We start from the raw sequence: 23,123 nt of genomic DNA, 5'->3' as shown, positions 1-23,123 counted from the left end.
ATGATATTCTCATTATTCCTAACCTAAGACATATTATACTGTAAAGTGTTCTTTGATTTCCTTCAGACAATAATCAAAGTTCTTGCCACCATCTTGATTAACCCCATTGTGCCTCGACGGTTTTCCATTATTATGATTTTATTTTTTTTGCTTATTTGTTTTATTCCTTACTTCCTTCCCTTGAACCAAACCACAACTTTTTTTTTTCTCGAGCCATAGAAGAGATTATTTTTTTACAGTAACAAATGTATTTTTTAAGGATACCATTAACTAACTTTACAATATAATGGACTGAAAAATAGAAAAAAAATCTAAGTTGGGTCAAATTGTAAAAAAAAAAATAAAAAATGAAATCCGCTATTAGTTTTCAAATTTTCTCATTTTACGGACTAGTACAATTATGTAACAAATTAATATTTTTTTTTTTTACTATTACAGAAGTTAAAAAAATCAAAACATAAAAAAAACCCCACGTTTACATTTTGTTGCCCTTTTTGGGACCCATAACTTTATTTTTCCATCGATAGAGCTGTGTGGAGACTTGTGCTTTTGCACGCCGAGCTGATGTTTTTGATGATACCATTTTGGGGCCATAAACACCTGTTTGATCACTTTCATTGCATTTGTCGCGGGCGGAGGAGGGGACGCCGTGCTCTCCCACTGCTGCTCGGGTCCGGCCGCCGCGGCTGCTGCGGCCTGCTGCTGCTCGGTGGCTCGAGCGGTGGGCCGGATCCCGGGGACTCTAGCGGCGCTCCTCGCCCGTGAGTGAAAGGGGGTTGTTTTTGGGTGTGGGGGTTATTTATTGTCCATGACGCCACCCACGGTTGTGGTGATTTGTAGCACCACCGCTGCTCAATATGGGGATCCCGGGAGTGGTGATGCGGAGCAGCCAGGTGTTGTGTTGCCCCTCCGTGGGTAGGGGTTGGTGATCCCGGGGCCCAGTGATGGTGAGGGAGGTGCAAGGGTGCAGGGCCTGGTGGGCGCAGGGACGCGGGGGCAGCGCTGTGCCTTGCGGCACTGTGGTACTCACTCAGCCTGAGACGTTGACACAGTTTTACGGTAAACCACACGGCTGGAAAGACGGTTCCCACCGACGGCTGCACTTGCTCTCCCAGCAGGTAACGGTGATGTCCCTCTGACCTGCACCTGATGTTTCTAAGTTGGTAGCGATGGGTTCCCACCGGTAACCCGCTCCCCGGCTTGGATATGGGCCGGAGGAGCCCTACTTTGCCCGCAGACACTGGCCCTGAGGAGCTGGTGCCCTGGCGGTGGCGGTGTTCCTCACTAATGGTTGGACGGTTGTCTTCAATCGGGACTTGGTTGTTGGGGGAATCGACGTCCCCTTCACTGACGGATTCGGCAAATTATGGCGACTCCTAGCCTTGCCGGGGTCCGAGAGGCCCCTGCCCTGGTGCTGACTGTCCTTCGTATACTGCTCCAGACCGCCGGGCCACTACTCGACCGCGGTCCTTCCAGCAACCTCCGAGCAGTCCCCCTCCAGACGATCACCGCTGTTGCTGACCTTGCTGACCTGTCCTGCACTTAGCTGGACTCACTTCAGGCCTTTCTACGTACACTTTTGCTCCTTTTCTTCCTTGCTCCACTACCACTTCACTTTCACTTAGCTGTTTACTCCTTCACTTAGCTCCTCACTCAAGCTCCCCCTGAGCTAATCTCTGTACTTTCCACTTCCTCCTCCTTTCTCTATCTGCCTGGTTCTTCCCGCCTCCATGGCTGTGTACTCCTCGGTGGGCGGAGCCAACCGCCTGGCCCACCCCCTGGTGTGATCATCAGCCCCTGGAGGAAGGCAACAAGGATTTTGGTAGCTTTGGTGTTCCTAACTGGGATGTAGGGTGTGGTGGTGTGATGACCTGTGACTCCTGGCTTGCCCAGGGCATCACATTCCCCCTTAGCAAAATGCAGACCGTCCGCGGGCTGCCCGTCCAACACCGGTTTTATTTTCTGTAAATGTATAAAAAGGTAAACATATAAAGCATAACATCTTCCCACAACGGGAGGCACATTTCTTAAACGTTACTAAACGGTTTTACGGGTACGGTTTCCGCTCTCTCCCACCCAAGCAACCTGGCCCTGATGCTGCCCCTAAAGCCCAGGCAGCACCCCTTGACCCACAGTCCAGCACAAGTCACCCGAGCGGGATATGTCCTTCCCCTCCAGAGGGTAGCCACCGGTTCCTGTGGTGGCTGGGCCCCAGCCTGCTCTGCTGAGGGCCCTCCCTCCAACCTGCCTCTCCGGAGGCGGCATTTGCGGAAAACGGTACTGTAAAACAACATATTTACAAGCCACTAACGTTTGTGGTTGCCCTGCAAGTTCACGGGCTTGTCCATGAATAGTTCCCATGCTAACTTTTTTAAACGGTCCCCACGGGGACAACGGTGCCAGCTCCGGCCGGTTCAATCACAAAGATAATCTGGTGAAGTACTCGGTATCATCATTTTTGCAAACTTAAACTTTTTCAACTTTCAAACTCAGTGGTGGTCCCAACGGGGACTGGACAACGGTTCTCCGCTGCCCTACTCTAGGCCTTCAACTTCATCCGAGGGAGGGGGTGCAGGACTCACTCTGCTCTCCTGGCTGCCCCGCAGTTTCACATCTAGGGCAAACCACCCCCTCTCCCCGCAGTGTCGGGTGTACTGAACAATGTCTCCCGGCATTAGGTTGCGGCCGGGATGCTCCTCAGGCAGGTGGGCATTCACATCCCGCCGGGCTACAAACACTTCGGCCTCCAGGCCCGGTTCATAGATAAACCCGTAGCCCCGGCGGACATCAAACCGCCTCACCTGCCCCTCGTACAGCGGACCCCGGACACGGAACGTGGCCTGGTGGAGGTTCTCCTTTTCCCGGATAGCTCGGGCCACCAGCTCGGCCTTCTTCCTCTCCCTCTCTCCGATCTCCAGGCCCAGCGGTACCGGCTCCCTGTCCCAATACGGCACTGCTGCGAGCTCCAGCGCACGGGTCGGGCCCCGCGGGACATCCTGGACGTTGCCCACTGTCAGGAATCTGGGCGGCGTGTCCCGCGGTGTCTTGGCCTTGGGCGCTGCCTTGCAGCAACAACCCGGCGCTACCTCAGCCGAAGTGTGGGGGATGGGCACAGGGGCTTTCCGCGGCTTGGCCTTCGGCTCGGAGCGGGTCATCGGCTCTGACTCGGGGAACTTCTCAGGGGCTGCCTCCGGTGCAGACTTCGGGACCTTCCACGGCAACACCTCCGGCTTGCTACGGGCTCCGGCTACAGGTCGGCCCGCCGGGGCGGGCATGCTGGGTATCGCTACCGGTTGCGGTGGCAGCGGGCCTAGTGGCGGGGTCACGGCCTCCGAGACGGGTGGCGAAGAAGGCAGCGGAGGGAGAGGGCTTGGACCGGGTCCCTCAGCCGCAGCGACCGGTCCCTCGGGGACATAGGGGCGTGGGTCACTCACCCTCCCTTCCTCCACCTCCTCCTCGCGTCTCCGCACGGTGGCTATAACGTCCGCCATGTCGGTCTCCCACTCCTCCAAGAGGAGCTGCATCTTGACCTGCAGCCTTAGGTGGAGCTGTGCGGTCCGGATTTCCACCCACGCTGCGGTTCCTGGCGCGGGGGCCACGGTGTTTCGGGACGGCATCCACATAGCGACTTCTTCTTCCAGGAATGGAGTGACTGCAGAGTCCTGGCGTCCCTGCTTTTATAGCTGCGGTTACATGCAGCCAGCCGCCATCGCGTCCCCCCTTAGCTTCTTTCCGGCCACTCCTCTATTGGGGCAGAGTTTTGGCCTTCGCGCCTCTGCTACTCGAGAAGACGCTCGAGCGGGAACTTTTCGCGCCAAAGATGGCGACTTCTGGAAATTTTCAGCCGGATACCTCCGGCGGTCACAAGGCGCACCTCTACCCAACGGCAGAGCGGTAAGATCTTGTTCGTGACGCCAAGTTGTCGCGGGCGGAGGAGGGGACGCCGCGCTCTCCCACTGCTGCTCGGGTCCGGCCGCCGCGGCCTGCTGCTGCTCGGTGGCTCGAGCGGTGGGCCAGATCCTGGGGACTCTAGCGGCGCTCCTCGCCCGTGAGTGAAAGGGGGTTGTTTTTGGGTGTGGGGGTTGTTTATTGTCCGTGACGCCACCCACGGTTGTGGTGATTTGTAGCACCACCGCTGCTCAATATGGGGATCCCGGGAGTGGTGATGCGGAGCAGCCAGGTGTTGTGTTGCCCCTCCGTGGGTAGGGGTTGGTGATCCCGGGGCCCAGTGATGGTGAGGGAGGTGCAAGGGTGCAGGGCCTGGTGGGCGCAGGGACGCGGGGGCAGCGCTGTGCCTTGCGGCACTGTGGTACTCACTCAGCCTGAGACGTTGACACAGTTTTACGGTAAACCACACGGCTGGAAAGACGGTTCCCACGGACGGCTGCACTTGCTCTCCCAGCAGGTAATGGTGATGTCCCTCTGACCTGCACCTGATGTTTCTAAGTTGGTAGCGATGGGTTCCCACCGGTAACCCGCTCCCCGGCTTGGATATGGGCCGGAGGAGCCCTACTTTGCCCGCAGACGCTGGCCCTGAGGAGCTGGTGCCCTGGCGGTGGCAGTGTTCCTCACTAATGGTTGGACGGTTGTCTTCAATCGGGACTTGGTTGTTGGGGGATCGACGTCCCCTTCACTGACGGATTCGGCAAATTATGGCGACTCCTAGCCTTGCCGGGGTCCGAGAGGCCCCTGCCCTGGTGCTGACTGTCCTTCGTATACTGCTCCAGACCGCCGGGCCACTACTCGTCCGCGGTCCTTCCAGCAACCTCTGAGCAGTCCCCCTCCAGACGATCACTGCTGTTGCTGACCTTGCTGACCTGTCCTGCACTTAGCTGGACTCACTTCAGGCCTTTCTACGTACACTTTTGCTCCTTTTCTTCCTTGCTCCACTACCACTTCACTTTCACTTAGCTGTTTACTCCTTCACTTAGCTCCTCACTCAAGCTCCCCCTGAGCTAATCTCTGTACTTTCCACTTCCTCCTCCTTTCTCTATCTGCCTGGTTCTTCCCGCCTCCAGGGCTGTGTACTCCTCGGTGGGCGGAGCCAACCGCCTGGCCCACCCCCTGGTGTGAACATCAGCCCCTGGAGGAAGGCAACAAGGATTTTGGTAGCTTTGGTGTTCCTAACTGGGATGTAGGGTGTGGTGGTGTGATGACCTGTGACCCCTGGCTTGCCCAGGGCGTCACACATTTTTGTGGGAAAGTGCAACAAATGGGAAACCACAAATCTTCTGTTTCGATTTTCTTTTTGCCTTGTTCCATATTGGTTAAGTTAGTTTATGTTTTGCTAGAAGGGACTATTACAGACACTGCGATACTAAGGGGTATTTTGCACGTTGCGACATCGCTACTGCGATATCGTCGGGGTCAAATCGAAAGTGACGCACATCTGGCGCCGGTAATGACGTCACAACGTGTAAAGCCTAGATGCGCCGATAAACGATCGCAAAAGCGTCACTGCGTCCAATGCGGTTGGACTTACACCGCGCGTGCGCCGTGTAAGTCCAACCGCATTGGACGCAGTGACAATCATGTGATCGTCACTATGGATATAAAAAGGTCCTGCCGACACACCTGAGCACGCCTACCCATGAATAAGCGACCATAATTCATTGCGAAACGTACATTGGGTCCTCCAAGCGGAGCTCCTTCTCCGCCGGCAAGCTGCTGTCACTGGCGCCTTAGGTATATATCCTGTTACACTAACCCTTTCCCCGATACTGTGATACTGATAATTAGCTTATCCAGGGACTATTGTGATATAGGTTGTGCCAGGATAGGGGTGTATATCCAGTCACTTAAGCTTACCCACCCACCGTACTTCCATAATTGTATATTTAACTCTTTACATATCTATTTAAGTCATGTCATGTGCCAATGTTATTTATATGTAATTTTTTAATATTTTGTCATAATAAAATTGTATTTTAATTTTTATACCTTAAAACTCCGTTGTTTCTCCTTGCTTAAATACTTTGATCTTCCCTGAGCAGAGCAGCATAAAGTGCGCCTGCACAGAACCTCAATGCCGGCGAGTGTGGATGATGTAGGACGCATCATGCACCCCGGTTTCAGAAGAAGGAGGACAAAGATGGCCGAAAGAGGAGGCATCGGTACCGCAGAACGCAGACACCCATCCGACCAGTCTGCTCTGCACCGCCCTTTAGGTGAGTATTATAAAGTGATTTTTACATTCTACACAGCGGCCTGGGCTCTTATATACAGCATGTTAGAATGTGTATATTAGAGCCCCCTTGTGGTTGCTGCCATCTGAGCGCAGCTAAAAGGCTTATGCAGACTTCCATTTTTCATTACGTGCTTTGTGTTTTTCATGGCGCTGTTCACATGTCCATGTTTTTTCACAGACTATGTGTCTACAAAAAAAAATTACAAAATTACAGAGACATCCATTTTTGATCCAAGCCATTCATCAAAATTACTCAAAACTATAGGTCTGTGTGCAATCCATGCATTGGCCATGATTAACATTGTTATGAGTAGGAGAAGCATAGCAATTTTTTTTATTTTTTCATATGCCAATATCACTGATGATGGAAACAACTAGCAAACAACTGACCAAAAACTGATGAAACTTGGAACCTTATTTACATATGAGATAAACACTGATGTCTAAATGAGTCCTCAAAGGCAGCAGCAAGAAATGGGGTGTACACACATCTTCCCATTGTGGAGAGGTGAGAAAGAATGTGAGAGAAGGCAGAGAATATAGGCTGAGATGAAAGAACGTGGAGAGGAATTAAGTGCAGTATAGAAGCTGTGCTGATATGATCTAAAGAAGATGGCAGCACCCTGGATCCACACAGATTACTCCAGTCGTAAAGGGATGGTCCACTACTAGGGCAACCCCTTCCGATTCCACACTTTTCCACCAGGTAAAGAAATAAAGCCTATACTCACCTCCCGTACTGGCACTCGTCCAGCAAAGTCAAGGCTCGCGATGCTCGGGCTCATGTGGGGTTGTGACGTCACGCGAGCCCTGCGTCCAATCAGAGCTGGCTTGCTTCTCACAAAAATAGTGCTGGAGATCGCATGTGTACACTCTGACACCATTTTAATGAACACGGAACTACCGTGTCAATGTGCAACAGAAATGGCAGCGCAATATTCAAATAAATAAAAAGGGGCAAGTCATAGAGGACGCTAGAGGAGGACTTTACATCAGGGAACCGACCCACAAAGGCCCGCCCCCGTTGCACCCGTCAGTCAAAGTGCAGTGCATTTCTTCAACCAAGCATCAGACCTTTCTACAACAGGTATGCCTGGATTCACCATCTCAGTGCCAGTATGACACTGCATTTAGTTAATATTGCAAAATCCTGGTGGTTGGTCCTCTTTAACCCCTACAGCACAAAAAGAAATTAAATCCACCCCACTCATGTTCGTCTCTTAAGCAAACTCCAACGAGTGCATGTGTGGCGCCCTGGACAAGCCAGGACGTCACAAGCACTACACCAACACACCCCACACTCCCGGTCAGGCACACCAAAGTCAGACAAAAACCCTTGTTGCCTTCCTCCAGGGGCTGGTGTCCACACCAGGGGGTGGGCCAGGCGGTTGGTCCCGCCCACCGAGGAGTTCACAGTCCTGGAGGCGGGAAAAGCAGACAGTTTAGTTGTGGAGTTTGAAGTGGAAGGAGGGAAGTAGCAGTGGAGAAGCCTGAAGTTGGTCCGGGTGTGTGGCCCTGACGGATCAGCAAGGTTGGCAGACGGTGGTGACCGTCTGCAGGAGTGGCCTATTGGAGCTAGCCGTAAGGACCGTGGACGGGCGGTGGCCCGGTGGTACCAGACCGGTACGCAAAGAGAAGCCAGCACCATCCGGTAGGGGCTTACGGACCCCGACAAGGCTAGGAGTCGCCGTGAATTTGTCAAATCCGTTAGCGAAGGGAACCTCCTGGGTTACCCAGCAGCCAAGTCCCGACACAAGGCAACAGTCCAACCGAGAGAGGGAAACACAGTCACCGCCAAGGCTAAAGTTCCCAGGGCCAGAGCCTGCGGGCAAAAGGGGCTCCTTCAGCATCCATCCAAGCTGGGGAGCGGGTTACCGGTGGGAACCCATTGGAACCGTACACACTACACAGGTGCAGGGAAAGGCAGTCACCATCAACCTGCCAGGAGGAGAAACACCGCAGCCGTCTGTGGGACCCGTCCATCCAGCCGTTTGTTTTACCGGAGACTCTGTGTACATCATTGGCTGAGTGAGTACCACCGTGCCGTGCGGCACAGTGCTGCCCCCGCGACCCTGCACCTCGCCAGGCCCCGTAACCCGCCTGCAATCCATCCCTACTCCATCACCGGGCCCCGGGACAACCAACCCCCTACCCACGGAGGGGAGAACTAACATCCAGGCTGCTCCCTGTCATCGCTCCCGGGATCACCGTCCAGAGCAGCGGTGGTGTCACCAATCTCACCACAACCGTGGGTGGCGTCATGGACAATATCAAATCTCCACAATCAATTCCCCCCTTTTCACTCACGGGCGAGGAATGCCGCTCGAGTCCCTGGGATCCGGCCCACCGCTCGAGCCACCACCGTGCAGCAGCCAGAGCCGCAGCCGGACCCGAGCAGTGGGAGAGCGCAGCGTCCCCTCCTCCGCCCGCGACAACGTGGCGTCACGGACAGGATCTTACTGCTCTGCTGTCTGGTAGAGGTGCGCCTTGTGACCGCCGGAGGTGTCCGGCCGAAAATTTGGAGAAGCCGCCATCTTGGGCGCGAAAATTCCCCGCTCGAGCATCTCCTCGAGCACTGGAGGCGCGAAGGCCAAAACCCCGTCCCTGTAGAGGAGGAGCCGGAAAGAGACTAAGGGGGACGCGGATGGAAGAATGGCAGTGTCCTCGAATTGGAGCGCGGGAGTACCCGCTACCGGAGCGTCTAAGCTCTGGGGGAACTGAGGAGGAGTAGCCTTTGAAGACTGCGGCCCAGGTGAGCTCCCCGCCGGGACCACTGCGTAGCTGGAGCGGGAGCTGGGCCGGTTCTGCTTGAAGGTGAGGGCGCAGAGCCTGCAGCAGCTGCTGGACTGGAAGTCGGAGATGCGCAGGATGGTTGCCGTAGTGGGGGCCCGTGAGAAAGGGGCCGCTGCGGCCGTGCCGCATCACGACCAGTCCACCCAAACCCCAGAACCAGCCCTGATTGCATGGGAGCCGGGGGCCGGCAACGCAGCCGGAGGTCCAGAGAGAACGTCGCTGATGGAGGAGGGGGTTCCGACCACGCTGCCCCCGCCACCGTTCTTAACGACCGTCAGTGGTTCTGGACTGAACTGCCTGTGGAAAGAGAACCAGATGTACCGACCGGTCCCCGAGTGGGCCGACCCCCTGCGGTGGTAGCCGCTCCAAAGTCAGCAGAGCTCCGCTGCAAGTTGTCCCCGTTGGGACCACCACCAAAGTACCGTTGTAAAAGTTTTAAAGAATGATAAGTGAATGATTACCGAAGAAGTTACCTGATTGAAACCTGATTTGAACCGGTCGTTGCCGGCAACTGGTCCCCGTTGGGACCCCTTACAACCACTGCGTAGGAACTACTACGGACAGGCCCGAGAACTGGCAGGGCAACCACGAACTTGTGGTCTGTAAATAAAAATGTTTTTATGGCTAAACCGTTACCGCCTCCGGAGAGGCTGATTTGGAGGATGGGCCTGGAGGGAAGTGATGGCCCAGGCCCGCCACTACCGCAACCGGTGGCGATCCTCCGGGGGTTTCAGGGGTTCCCCATGGACGTGGGTCCCCTGAAAAGGACAGAACCCGCTCGGGTAACTTGTGCTGGACTGGGGTCAAGGGGTGCTGCCCATTTGCTTAGGGGCAGCATCAGGGCCAGGTTACTTGGGTGGGAGAGAGCAGAAGCCGTTACCGTTAGCAACGTTTAAGTAAATATGCCTCCCGATGTGGGAAGAAGTTAATATGCTTGTAATCCGTGTTTACCGTTTATCTTTTCCAGTTGTGAAAATAAAACCGGTGATGGACGGGCAGCCCGCAGACGGTCTGCATTTTACTAAGGGGGAATGTGGCGCCCTGGACAAGCCAGGACGTCACAAGCACTACACCAACCCACCCCACACTCCCGGTCAGGCACACCAAAGTCAGACAAAAACCCTTGTTGCCTTCCTCCAGGGGCTGGTGTCCACACCAGGGGGTGGGTCAGGCGGTTGGTCCTGCCCACCGAGTTCACAGTCCTGGAGGCGGGAAAAGCAGACAGTTTAGTTGTGGAGTTTGAAGTGGAAGGAGGGAAGTAGCAGTGGAGAAGCCTGAAGTTGGTCCGGGTGTGTGGCCCGGACGGATCAGCAAGGTTGGCAGACGGTGGTGACCATCTGCAGGAGTGGCATATTGGAGCTAGCCGTAAGGACCGTGGACGGGCGGTGGCCCGGCGGTACCGGACCGGTACGCAAAGATAAGCCAGCACCATCCAGCAGGTGCTTACGGACCCCGACAAGGCTAGGAGTCGCCGTGAATTTGTCAAATCCGTTAGCGAAGGGAACCTCCTGGGTTTCCCAGCAGCCAAGTCCCGACAGAAGGCAACAGTCCAACCGAGAGAGGGAAACACAGTCACCGCCAAGGCTAAAGTTCCCAGGGCCAGAGCCTGCGGGCAAAAGGGGCTCCTTCAGCACCCATCCAAGCTGGGGAGCGGGTTACCGGTGGGAACCCATTGGAACCGTACACACTACACAGGTGCAGGGAAAGGCAGTCACCATCAACCTGCCGGGAGGAGAAACACCGCAGCCGTCTGTGGGACCCGTCCATCCAGCCGTTTGTTTTACCGGAGACTCTGTGTACATCATTGGCTGAGTGAGTACCATCGTGCCGTGCGGCACAGCGCTGCCCCCGCGACCCTGCACCTCGCCAGGCCCCGTAACCCGCCTGCAATCCATCCCTACTCCATCACCGGGCCCCGGGACAACCAACACCCTACCCACGGAGGGGAGAACTAACATCCAGGCTGCTCCCTGTCATTGCTCCCGGGATCCCCGTCCAGAGCAGCGGTGGTGTCACCAATCTCACCACAACCGTGGGTGGCGTCATGGACAATATCAAATCCCCACAATCAATTCCCCCTTTTCACTCACGGGCGAGGAACGCCGCTCGAGTCCCCGGGATCCGGCCCACCGCTCGAGCCACCACTGAGCAGCAGCCGCAGCCAGACCCGAGTAGTGGGAGAGCGCAGCGTCCCCTCCTCCGCCCGCGACACATGCAATCTACTAATTGCTGTTAATCTTCTGATCCCAAATACCACAAAAGGTCCAAGCCGGATGCAACACACCGAGGACACCATAATTCACTGGGGGGGGATGGTAATACTTTGGTGGTGAGCAGTGTTGGCTTTGCGCCAAACATACAGTTGAAACAAGAAGTTTCCATACATACACAGGTTTTTCTCACTATCTGACATGAAATCAGAATAAACCTTTCTCATTTTAGGTTAATTAGGAACCAAAATAATTTATATTTGCCAAATGCCAGAATAATGAGAGAGAGAATGTTTTAAGGCATTTTTATTACTTTTTGCAAAGTCAAAAGTTTACATACATTTCATTAGTATTTGGTGCCATTGCCCTTACACTGTATGACTTGGATGAAACATTTTGGATCTTCTTCCACAAGCTTCTCACAATAGTTGGTAGAAATTAGGGCCCATTCCTCCTGACAGAACTGGTGTAACTAAGTCATGTTTGTAGGTCGCTGCTCGCACTGACCTTTTCAGCTTTGCCCATAAATTTTCAATAGGATTGAGAGCAGGGATTTGTGATGGCCACTCCAAAACATTGTCTTTGTTCTCCTTAAGCCACTTTGTAACCAGTTTGGCAGTACACTTCGGATCATTGTCCATTTGGAAGACCCGTTTCCGCCCAAGCTTTAAGTTCCTGGCTGGTGTCTTGAGATGCAGCTTCAGTATTGCCACATAATCTTCTTTCCTCAGGATACCTTCTATTTTGTGAAGTGCACCAGTCTCTCCTGAAAAACAACCCCATAACATGATGCTGCCACCCCCGTGTTTCACAGTCGGGATGCTGCTCTTAGGCGTCAAACCTTTTCCCTTTTTCCTCCAACCAGAATGATGGTCATTATGGCCAAACAGTTCAATTTTAGTTTTATCAGACCACAGGACGTCTCCAAAAGTTAAGGTCTTTGTTCCTGTGTGCATTTGCAAACATTAATCTGCCTTTTTTATTTTTCTTTTGATGTAATGGCTTCTTCCTGGCAGAGGGGCCTTTCAGCTCATGTTGATACAGGATTTGTTTCCCTGTGGATAATGACACAATCTTACCAGCTTCCGTCAGCATCTTCACAAGGTCTTTTGCTTTTGTTCTTGGGTTGATATGCACATGTCTGACCAAAGCACGTTCATCTCTGGTACACAGAACCCGTCTCCTTCCTGAGCGGTATGATGACTGGACATTCCCATCTATATTGTACTTGTGTATAATTGTTTCTACAGATGAACGAGGCATCTTCAGGTATCTGGAAATTGCACCCAAGGATGAACCAGACTTGTGAAAGTCCACAATTCTCTTCCTGAGATCTTGGCTGATTTCTTTTGACTTTCCCATAATGCTACTAAAGAAGCAGTGTGTTTCAGATGTGTATTACAATACATCCACAGGTGAGTCTCTAACTCAGATGTTAGAACAAAAAAGCTCTGGGTGCACAGCCAAATGTGTGAATATTTAGACAATGGGATGCTGCGTCCTGCATGAAAAATAAAGACCAACTGGGGAGAGGAAAGGTCATGCATAAAGGACGCGCAAACCGAAAGATACAGCCATATCACAGTGATCCTCAATATAATTAATAATCCATTTTATTAAACAATCAAGATTACACACGAAACATGATTAAAATCATTTAAAATACATATCAAAATGTACAAAAAAACCCACATCTCTCATGATGGAAATGAGGGGTACTACCCTGTGCAAGAATACAATAATGTATGAATAAATCCAATCACTGAGGGACAGATAACCTGCTAACGTAGTTCCTAAATTGCATATGCTAGAGCAAATGAACAGTTTATCAGGATAAATCCTGTGCAAGGAACAGCACCTGTAAGCTGTGCTGGTAACTGAAAATTACAGCTGCAAATGGCCCTGAATGGAGCCAACCAAACCTGCTGGGATAGCAGATAACAAAACGATGACATGCAGAATCACACAGCGCACATAGTACATTAGGCATAAGCCGGTTACCACATCTTGATACACACCACCTATGGTATGTTTAACTATGAAAATATTTGACAATTAACTAAACTGTGATCCTCTATAAATACTTATCTTAATGCAATCTCGGACACACCTTCCCCTGACGAAGCTGTCCGCAGCGATACGCGTCCCTTTTGTGGGTACTACCTCGTGCTTTCAGCTCCCTCCACAGGTTGGGAGCATGATATATGGTACATGTTTTTATTTAGGCACCTGATTGATAGCTATCTGTGGGATTGTTTGACATAGGTTTTTGTTAACCCTTATGCCTAATGTACTATGTGCGCTGTGTGATTCTGCATGTCATCGTTTTGTTATCTGCTATCCCAGCAGGTTTGGTTGGCTCCATTCAGGGCCATTTGCAGCTGTAATTTTCAGTTACCAGCACAGCTTACAGGTGCTGTTCCTTGCACAGGATTTATCCTGATAAACTGTTCATTTGCTCTAGCATATGCAATTTAGGAACTACGTTAGCAGGTTATCTGTCCCTCAGTGATTGGATTTATTCATACATTATTGTATTCTTGCACAGGGTGGTACCCCTCATTTCCATCATGAGAGATGTGGGGGGTTTTTGTACATTTTGTTTTTTTTTAACTTCGGTTAAGGCCCGTTTCACACGTCAGTGAAAAACACTGACGTTTTTCACTGGCGTGTAAAACACGCACATGTCCCTGCGTGTGCCGTGAATCACGGCACACATGGGTTGTCTAAGTGCAATCCGGGCTCCGTTCTCCGTGGCCCGTGATTGCACTTAGTAATCAACTCACCTGTGCGCGCTCCCGCTGTCCTTGGTGCAGATCGCTCCCGCGGTGCAGCATCCGGCCGGCGCTGACCCCTGCAGCAGCTGCTTCCGGGTCGGCTGTGTCGCGCATCATGAATATGCGCGACAATAATGAGCCGGCTCAGAAGCAGCAGGCTGCACGGGCTGAAGAGGACATCGCTGGACGCCGGGTGAGTTAAAATGTTTTTTATTTTAAAAGCACGTTTTTTTCTGGCACGTGTTTCACGGACCACACCACTGCGTGGTCCGTGGGACATCAGTGATGCCAGAAAAAAATGGACATGTCTCCGTGCGGCAATCACGCAAACGCGGCTACGCCGCACGGAGACACGTGCAGTGAAAAATCACAGACGTGTGAGCAGACCCATTCATTATAATGGGTCTGCGTATGTCAGTGATTCTGGTACGTTTAAAAAAAAGCACAAACGTACCAGAATCACTGACGTGTGAAAGGGGCCTTATTAACAATGTCAAACATGGTACAACTGACATTTGCCATATAAAGATAGCTCAGTATATAGATAGTAATATTTAAATATAACAATAAATAGTCATATAAAGTCCATAATATCTTTAGCAGTTAAGATAGAACAATGTTATTATCCATACTTATCGTTTGCATATATATCTAATTTTATATTGAGCATAAGAACAGCTGTAACTATCAGCATGACCATATTTTGAAAACAAGATAGAAAGAGGAATAGAAAAAGGAAGAAAGAAAGAACAACAGCCGCCACATTGCATTATTATATCTCAATATACCATTGGACAGTGTTTCATATCCCAACATCTAGCGGGAACCACCATTATCCGCATAATCTCCCTCAAACCTCCGCAAGTGTGTCTGGAGAAGAATTCCACAAACCCCAGATTTTGTTAAATTTTCCCAGGCACCCCCTATTATAATATACCACCCGCTCATAGACCATGGTTGCATTGACTAGTTTAACCCAGGACCGCACAGTTGGATTCGAATCTCCCATCCACCTCAGACCTATTAATTTCCTACCAGAAACCATGCCTCTCTGAGGAATATTGTCATGTAATGATCCCAGGAATCTTCCAGGCATATCAAAGGGTCACACAAAACAGGAATCGACACAATCGATGTCAGCAGAGATGTCACTCCCCGCCAGTACGAAGATATATTGGGACAGCTCCAAATCATATGTATGAAATTTGCCCCTGAGAGATGACACCTCGGGTTTTTTGTACATTTTGATATGTATTTTAAATGATTTTAATCATGTTTCGTGTGTAATATCGATTGTTTAATAAAATGGATTATTAATTATATTGAGGATCACTGTGATATGGCTTTATCTTTCGGTTTGCGCGTCCTTTATGCATGAGCTTTCCTCTCCCCAGTTGGTCTAACTCAGATGTTGTCAATAAACCTATCAGAAGCTTCTAAAGACATGACATCATCATATGGGCTGTCCCATATTGTTTAAAGGCATAGTACTCTTAGGTATGTGATTTTTTTGACTTTGCAGAAAATAATAAAAATGCCTTAAAGGGAACCTGTCAGCAGAAATTTCGGCCCAAAACCTAAAAGATTCCCCCTCTGCAGCTCCTGGGCTGCATTCTAGAAAGGTCCCTGTTATTATTGTGCCCCATGTGAGACCAAAATAAAGACTTTATAAAGTGGTACCTTTTTGTATTCAGATACTGTAAATGTGACACGGGGGCGGGCTGCCTGATGGCCGTTATTCTGCCCCCTGGTCCTGTATGCCGCCCCTTATCGCTCCTTTCCATATCTGATGCACCGCCCACTGCTCCAGCCATCCCCGCGCATGCCCAGTGCCAGTCTCATGGGACTCAGCAGTGTGACCGCTGGTGACGTGTGCGCAGGCAAGTGATTATGGGCGGGGCTGGGATTGTTATCAGCAAGTACCCGCCCATAATCTCGTGAGCGCGCAAACCTCACCAGCGTCACACTGTGCTCAGGGTACATGCTAGACTGTATGGGCTGCTTCCAGGGATGACGTCCTTTTTGTCACGTGATAGGGGCGTGTTCAAAATACTGTCACGTGACAAAAGGGACGTCATCCCTGGAAGCAGCCCATACAGTCTAGCACCACCCTGAGCACAGTGACCGCTGGTGAGGTTTGCGCGCTCACGAGATTATTGGCGGGTACTTACTGATAACAATCACAGCCCCGCCCATAATCACTTGCCTGCGCACACGTCACCAGCGGTCACACTGCTGAGTCCCGTGAGACTGGCACTGGGCATGCGCGGGGATGGCTGGAGCAGTGAGCGGTGCATCAGCTATGGAAAGGAGCGATAAGGGGCGGCATACAGGACCAGGGGGCAGAATAACGGACGCCAGAAAGCCCGCCCCCGTGTCACATTTACAGTATCTGAATACAAAAAGGTACCACTTTATAAAGTCTTTATTTTGGTCTCACATGGGGCACAATAATAACAGGGACCTTTCTAGAATGCAGCACAGGAGGAGCTGCAGAGGGGGAATCTTTTAGGTTTTGGGCGAAATTTCTGCTGACAGGTTCCCTTTAACACATTCTCTCTTATTATTCTGGCATTTGGCAAATATAAATAATTTTGGTTCCTAGTTGACCTAAAACGGGAGAGGTTTATTCTGATTTCATGTTGGATAGTGAGAAAAACCTGCAGATGGGTCTGTATAGAGAGCAGAGGGAAAAACCTGCAGATGTGTCTGTATAGAGAGCAGAGGGAAAAACCTGCAGATGTGTCTGTATAGAGAGCAGAGGGAAAAACCTGCAGATGTGTCTGTATAGAGAGCAGAGGGAAAAACCTGCAGATGTGTCTGTATAGAGAGCAGAGGGAAAAACCTGCAGATGTGTCTGTATAGAGAGCAGAGGGAAAAATCTGCAGATGTGTCTGTATAGAGATTGGAGGGGAAAAGCTCTGAGACAACTTTTTGTATCCTTCCCCTGAACAACTATGTTGAATAATCTTTGTTTTCAGATCATTTGAGAGTTGTTTTGAGGAGCCCATGATGCCACTCTTCATAGGAGATTCAAATAGGAGTGGCCACCTTAAATACCTTTTCTCATGATTGGATACACCTGCCTATGAAGTTCAAAGCTCAATGAGGTTGCAAAACCAATTTAGTGCTTTAGTAAGTCAGTAAAAAGTAGTTAGGAGTGTTCAAATCAAGAAATTGATAAGGGTGCCCATACTTTTGCATCGGTCAAATAATGTTTAAATGCAGATTGCACATTTTCTGTTAGTACAATAAACCTCATTTCAATCCAGTAAGAGTTTTTGCAAAGTCAACGGTAAGAAATGGACGAATTCTAGAGATGATTTTGAGGTGGAATTGACATGAATGAGCAAGTGAACGAATGTGGGCGAATGTGGGGAGTGAAGGAAAGATCGGAGTCAAATATAACCCCAAGACAGCGGGCATGCTGCTGGGGCGTAATGGTAGAGCCACACACAGAAATGGTAATATTGGGGTTCGGAAGGTTGGAGGAGGAAGGAAACATAAGGAGCTCAGTTTTTGACAGGTTCAGTTTTAGATAAAGGAAGGACATGATGTTGGAGACAGCGGACAAACAATCAGTAGTATTTTGTAATAGTGCAGGGGTGACGTCAGGAGAAGATGTGTACAGTTGGGTGTCATCAGCATAGAGATGGTACTGGAAACCAAATCTGCTGATCATTTATCCGATAGGGGCCGTGTATGGAGAGAAAAGGAGGGGGCCTAGGACTGAACCCTGAGGAACCCCGACTGTAAGGGGAAGAGGAGAGGAAGAGGAGCCGGCAAAGGATACAGTGAATGAGCGGTCAGAGAGGTAAGAGGAGAACCAAGAAAGAACAGTGTCCTTCAGCCCGATAGAGCGGAGCATAGTGAGGAGGAGCTGGTGATCCACAGTATCGAATGCAGCAGAGAGATCCAGGAGGATCAGCAGGGAGTAGTGACCATTAGATTTAGCTGTTAGTAGATCCTTAGAGACTTTAGTAAGAGCAGTTTCAGTAGAATGTAAGCAGCGGAAACCGGATTGTAGAGGGTCAAGGAGAGAATTATCTGACAGATAGCGGATCAAACGGGAGTGGAATAGGCGTTCCAGGAGATTGGAGATGAAGGGGAGATATGAGACTGGTCTGTAGTTAGCAGCACAATTTTGGTCCAGGGATGGGTTTTTAGTAATGGGTATATGCTGGCATGTGTGAAGGAGGAGGGAAAGACACCAGAGCAGAGAGAGAGATTGAATATTTTAGTTAGGTAAGTGGTGACAGCCGGGGTGACAGATTTAAGGAGATGTGAGGGAATAGGGTCACTGGTGCAGGTAATAGGGCGAGTGGATGCAAGGAGCCTAGTATACACACAGCTCTGCTGCCTGCATGTCCCTATATACACAGCTCTGCTGCCTGCATGTCCCATATACACAGCTCTGCTGCCTGCATGTCCCTATATACAAAGCTCTGCTGCCTGCATGTCCCTATATACACAGCTCTGCTGCCTGCATGTCCCTATATACACAGCTCTGCTGCCTGCATGTCCCATATAAACAGCTCTACTGCCTGCATGTCCCATATAAACAGCTCTGCTGCCTTCTTGTCCCATATATACAGCTCTGCTGCCTTCTTGTCCCATATACACAGCTCTGCTGCCTGCATGTCCCATATACACAGCTCTGCTGCCTGCATGTCCCATATACACAGCTCTGCTGCCTCCTTGTCTCATATACACAGCTGTGCTGCCTGCATGTCCCATATACACAGCTCTGCTGCCTGCATGTCCCATATACACAGCTCTGCTGCCTTCTTGTCCCATATACACAGCTGTGCTGCCTTCTTGTCCCATATACACAGCTCTGCCGCCTGCATGTCCCATATACACAGCTCTGCTGCCTGCATGTCCCATATACACAGCTCTGCTGCCTGCATGCCCCATATACACAGCTCTGCTGCCTGCATGCCCCATATACACAGCTCTGCTGCCTGCATGTCCCATATACACAGCTCTGCTGCCTTCTTGTCCCATATACACAGCTCTGCTGCCTGCATGTCCCTATATACAAAGCTCTGCTGCCTGCATGTCCCATATAAACAGCTCTGCTGCCTTCTTGTCCCATATATACAGCTCTGCTGCCTTCTTGTCCCATATACACAGCTCTGCTGCCTGCATGTCCCATATACACAGCTCTGCTGCCTGCATGTCCCATATACACAGCTCTGCTGCCTCCTTGTCTCATATACACAGCTCTGCTGCCTTCTTGTCCCATATACACAGCTGTGCTGCCTGCATGTCCCATATACACAGCTTTGCTGCCTTCTTGTCCCATATACACAGCTCTGCCGCCTGCATGTCCCATATACACAGCTCTGCTGCCTGCATGTCCCATATAAACAGCTCTGCTGCCTGCATGTCCCATATACACAGCTCTGCTGCCTGCATGTCCCATATACACAGCTCTGCTGCCTGCATGTCCCATATACACAGCTCTGCTGCCTGCATGTCCCATATACACAGCTCTGCTGCCTGCATGTCCCATATACACAGCTCTGCTGCCTGCATGTCCCATATACACAGCTCTGCTGCCTTCTTGTCCCATATACACAGCTCTGCTGCCTGCATGTCCCTATATACACAGCTCTGCTGCCTGCATGTCCCTATATACACAGCTCTGCTGCCTGCATGTCCCATATACACAGCTCTGCTGCCTGCATGTCCCTATATACAAAGCTCTGCTGCCTGCATGTCCCTATATACACAGCTCTGCTGCCTGCATGTCCCTATATACACAGCTCTGCTGCCTGCATGTCCCATATAAACAGCTCTACTGCCTGCATGTCCCATATAAACAGCTCTGCTGCCTTCTTGTCCCATATATACAGCTCTGCTGCCTTCTTGTCCCATATACACAGCTCTGCTGCCTGCATGTCCCATATACACAGCTGTGCTGCCTGCATGTCCCATATACACAGCTGTGCTGCCTGCATGTCCCATATACACAGCTCTGCTGCCTGCATGTCCCATATACACAGCTCTGCTGCCTGCATGTCCCATATACACAGCTCTGCTGCCTGCATGTCCCATATACACAGCTCTGCTGCCTCCTTGTCTCATATACACAGCTCTGCTGCCTTCTTGTCCCATATACACAGCTGTGCTGCCTGCATGTCCCATATACACAGCTGTGCTGCCTTCTTGTCCCATATAAACAGCTCTGCTGCCATGTCCCTATATACACAGCTCTGCTGCCTGCATGTCCCATATACACAGCTTTGCTGCCTTCTTGTCCCATATACACAGCTCTGCCGCCTGCATGTCCCATATACACAGCTCTGCTGCCTGCATGTCCCTATATACACAGCTCTGCTGCCTGCATGTCCCATATACACAGCTCTGCTGCCTGCATGTCCCATATACACAGCTCTGCTGCCTGCATGTCCCATATACACAGCTCTGCTGCCTGCATGTCCCATATACACAGCTCTGCTGCCTGCATGTCCCATATACACAGCTCTGCTGCCTCTTTGTCCCATATACACAGCTCTGCTGCCTGCATGTCCCATATACACAGCTCTGCTGCCTGCATGTCCCTATATACACAGCTCTGCTGCCTGCATGTCCCATATACACAGCTCTGCTGCCTTCTTGTCCCATATACACAGCTCTGCTGCCTGCATGTCCCTATATACACAGCTCTGCTGCCTGCATGTCCCTATATACACAGCTCTGCTGCCTTCTTGTCCCATATACACAGCTCTGCTGCCTGCATGTCCCTATATACACAGCTCTGCTGCCTGCATGTCCCTATATACACAGCTCTGCTGCCTTCTTGTCCCATATACACAGCTCTGCTGCCTGCATGTCCCTATATACACAGCTCTGCTGCCTGCATGTCCCTATATACACAGCTCTGCTGCCTGCATGCCCCATATACACAGCTCTGCTGCCTTCTTGTCCCATATACACAGCTCTGCTGCCTGCATGTCCCTATATACACAGCTCTGCTGCCTGCACGTCCCATAAAGCTCCGTATCTTCCACAAAGACTGAGCCCTAGTACGACTAGCCCCGCCCATGTACGTGCTGGCCACATGACCATGACGTCACGGAAGGTCCTATCGCCACCTCCTGGTTTTTTGTAGGAATGTGATTTTTTTTCCCACTAATCTTCGAATGTCGGGAGAAGGGGCGGCTGCAGGTACCGGGGTCGGGGGGATGTCACCGGTGTTAGCTGAGAGCTTGTGCCTGTCAGACTGCAAAAGGGACTACACGTCCCAGCAGGCTTTGCTAAGCTGAGCTCTGCAGTCACGTGACCTGATGTGCTTTTTCAGCCTTTGCTCTGCAGAGTGCGGGCAATTCCTCAAGTAGCAGCTCCGCAAAGTAATGGCGTCACCAGACAGGATGATTCTGGAGGTGCTGATTGTGTTTCTTTCTTGCTTTTCTTACCAGAGGCAAGCCATCACTTTCTTATTTATTTGGATGAGAGCATTTAATGTGTGAGAAGCTGATGATTTTATTGATATCATTATTGGGGATGTGCAACGTTTTGTTCTTGGTTTTATTGCATTTTTTTCTTTAGGAATAGTGACCCCCAAAAAAAAACAACACATTGCTGGCGACTTTATTGTTTCACATTACCGCATTTTTTGATGGGGTCTTCTCAGCCCAAGCCCCCAGCTTACATTAATCCCTCTGTAAACATACATTATCCTCTATTGCTCTGCAGAGTTTAGTATCATCTGCAAATATTGATTTTGTACTCTGTAAGCCCAATATAAGGTCATTAATAAATATGTTAAAAGAAGAGGGCCTAATACTGACCCATGTGATACCCTCACTGTTAACTGTGACCCAATCCGAGTGATTTTGAAGCAGCACCGTACTTCCTACTGGGTTAAAGAGAATCTGTCAGCAGGTTTTTGCCACCTAATCAGAGAGCAGCATAATGTAGGGGTAGAGATCCTGATATATATATATATATATATATATATATATATATATATATATATATTCATTTATATAGTGCTGTTATTTCCACAGCACTTTACATACAGTGGCAACCCTGTCCCCATTGGGGCTCACAATCTAAAGTCCCTATGAGTATGTTTTGGAGTGTGGGTGGGAGGAAACCCATGCAAACACAGGGAGAACATACAAACTCCTTGCAGGTGGTGTCCTTGGTGGGATTTGAACCCAGGACCGCAGCACTGCAAGACTGCAGTGCTAACTACTGAGCCACCGTGCCCTGATTGCAGCAATGTGTCACTTACTAGGCTGCTTGGTGTAGCTTTGATAAAATCACTGTTTAATCAGCAGGATATCATCATTACAGGACTACTTGGCATGCTGCAGGTAGTCCAGCATATTCATGAGCTCTTTATAACTGGTAGATCTGCAGCAGAGAGACATTGATTTTATCAAAATGACAGTAAGCAGCTCAGTAAGTGACACATCACTGGAATCAGGATCTCTGCCTCTACATTATGCTGCTCTCAGATGGGGGAGAAAACACTTGGCGACAGATTCACTTTACCCCGAGCCCATTTTCACCTTCATGACTGGGACATTTTTATATTTCTGACCAGTTTCACTTTGACAGATTGTACTTGGAATGCTTCAACGGATCTCTGTGATTCTGAGACGTTTTTTTCTTGACATATTGGATTTCATGTCAGTGTTAAATTTAGGACGATATTTTTTATGTTTATTTGTGAAAAAAAAACAAATTTGAAACTTTCGGAATTTTTTAACTTTGAATTTTTATGCCCTTGAACCAGAGTTATATTACATAAAATAGTTACAAAATAATGTTTCCCACATGTCTACTTTACATCAGCGCAATTTAAAAAAAAAAAAAAAAAAATGTTAGGAAGTTAGAAGGGTTCAAAGTTTATTTTCAACAAAATTTACAAAATCATTTTTTAGGGACCACATCACATTTGAAGTGACTTTGAGAGGCCTAGGGGAAAGAAAATACCCAAAAAGTAACCCCATTCCAAAAACTGCGCCCCTGAAAGCACTCAAAAACACATTCAAAAAGTTTATTAACCCTTCAGATGCTCCACAGGAACGAAAGCAATAAGGAATGAAAAAAAAAAATGAACATTTTACTTTTTCCAACAAAAATGATACTTTAGCCTCAAATAGTGAATTTTCACAAGGGCAACAGGAGAAAATG

General features: G+C 50.1%; 1 protein-coding gene across 7 annotated transcripts in view; it reads left to right on the top strand.

Moving 5' to 3' along the window:
* HHAT (hedgehog acyltransferase) overlaps positions 1 to 23,123 on the top strand; it is a 407,838-nt gene that overhangs the window by 4,599 nt on the left and 380,116 nt on the right. For 3 of the 7 annotated variants that reach the window (XM_075339169.1, XM_075339168.1, XM_075339166.1), the window contains one exon: positions 17,661 to 17,781. The exons of 3 other annotated variants lie outside the window; for them this stretch is intronic. The gene's annotated coding sequence lies outside the window, so the exon portion shown is untranslated. Of the gene's footprint in view, positions 1 to 17,660; positions 17,782 to 21,050; positions 21,144 to 23,123 lie in introns of those variants that run through there. One more of the 7 variants, XM_075339165.1, reaches the window with a different exon arrangement.

The sequence above is a fragment of the Anomaloglossus baeobatrachus genome, chromosome 3 (assembly GCF_048569485.1).
Source record: "Anomaloglossus baeobatrachus isolate aAnoBae1 chromosome 3, aAnoBae1.hap1, whole genome shotgun sequence".
In the NCBI taxonomy this organism is placed as follows: Eukaryota; Metazoa; Chordata; class Amphibia; order Anura; family Aromobatidae; genus Anomaloglossus; species Anomaloglossus baeobatrachus.
This window is presented reverse-complemented; position numbering and strand designations above follow the sequence as displayed.